A 1,754-nucleotide genomic window follows, 5' to 3' on the forward strand; every position below is an offset into this window, starting at 1 on the left:
AACCCCCACTTGGGTGAACATGGCTTTGTAAAACCAAATCCAATCGGCAACCCGGGGGGCATGGAAGTTGAGCTCGTATAACCGCTCATGAGGAGCAGGAACGTAGACGTCATAATTGGCCTCCTCGTCAGTACCCCCACATAGGTACTCGGCCTGACGAAACTCGGTGAGCTCCTCCTCACCCATCTGGTTTGGGGAGTCCCGGAGGTCGAAAACCACCCAAGCATATGGGTCGTAACTCGCATCGGAGGTAAAAGCCCGGGTGACAAAACAAGGCATACCTACAGTGGGGGCACCATTAGATCAGTCTATGAGGTCGGGAGCTAAAAAAAACCCAGAAACTACACTTAACCCATTCTACAACTCAAACTAAGCATGCCTAAAGACAAACCCCGTCGAAAACCTACCCTGAAATGGCAATCCCCCTAACAATACTCCTACTCCACACAAAAGAAGATCAAGCAAACAACATGCATGCGATAAGAGGCAGTAGCAGGAGCTAAAACAAATGCAAGGTAAAAACAGAAAACCAAATGTTTACCTGGATTAGTTTTGAAATATCAAGGAAGGAAGAAGAGAAGCAGATGCACAAGGAAGCAGAAGAGAAGCAGATGCACAATGAAGCAAGAACAGCCTTCTGGGAAATCTGGAAATCAAGAAGAGGGAGATGAGCGAATGAGGAGGATGGAGATAAGCAAACGTTAGAAATAGAAGCGAATGCAAAACGGTTTTAAAACTGCTCCCCAAAGGAGCGTGAAAAGGCCAAGGATAAATCGGTCTTTGCACGTAGGATTTCCCAACCCATTATGAATATTTAATGCTCTGCACAAGAAATGAGGCGACGGATGATCGCCCCAACAGCGAACGGGCACGCACACAGGAGGCGCGTTCCCTCCACGGACGACCGACCTGGCGACAACGAACGAGAAGAGAGAACACGTCACCAACAGCACGTGCGGCTGTTGCCAGCGCGTTGGGGGCACTGTTACGGCCCGGCCAAAACCACTCGCGGGCCAACTCGACCCATAGACGACCTGACCCGAACAATCGGGCACATTCGGCTCACCTCGCGACCCGGACACGCGTCCTTGACAGCTCTCTACTATAGTTGTGCGAGGAAGCTTCGAGGAAGGTGGGCCTCTCCTCGCGGGGCCCACCCCTGACATGGTATAAGTGGGGAGGGACCTGTCCCTCCACCAAGGTACGTCACACTACCTTACTCTCTTTTTCGCCTGCACATTCGACTGACTTGAGCGTCGGGGAGTCATTGCAGGTGACCCCCTCCTCGTCGAGAGCTCGGAACATCGGTTCCCCATCTTGCCCTCACGACCCATTCCAGATCACGCCCTAGCTGTCCACACAAGGACCATTCTGAACTGTCCGGTACCCGACCTACCGAACAGTTATGGTTATGTTTTATAAATTTATAAATTTTTACTTTTACAATTATTTTGTAGACTTTGATACAAAATATAATTTTAATAGAATAATAGTATTTTTAGAAATATATAACTTTATTTTAATAAAAAATATTTTTAGTATTGATTATAGTGCAAAATATAATTTCAGAAGAGTGGTGAGTATGTTTTAAAAATTTGTAACTTTTTATTTTGACGAAAAATTATTTTTTATAGAGTTAGGGCAAAATATAATCTTAAAAGAATGATGTGTATTTTTAGAAATTTATTTGGTATAAAATATAATTTTAGTAGAATAATTAATATATTTTTTAAATCTATATAACATTTTATTTT

This window comes from Arachis duranensis, chromosome 7 (assembly GCF_000817695.3).
Source record: "Arachis duranensis cultivar V14167 chromosome 7, aradu.V14167.gnm2.J7QH, whole genome shotgun sequence".
NCBI classification, from domain to species: Eukaryota; Viridiplantae; Streptophyta; class Magnoliopsida; order Fabales; family Fabaceae; genus Arachis; species Arachis duranensis.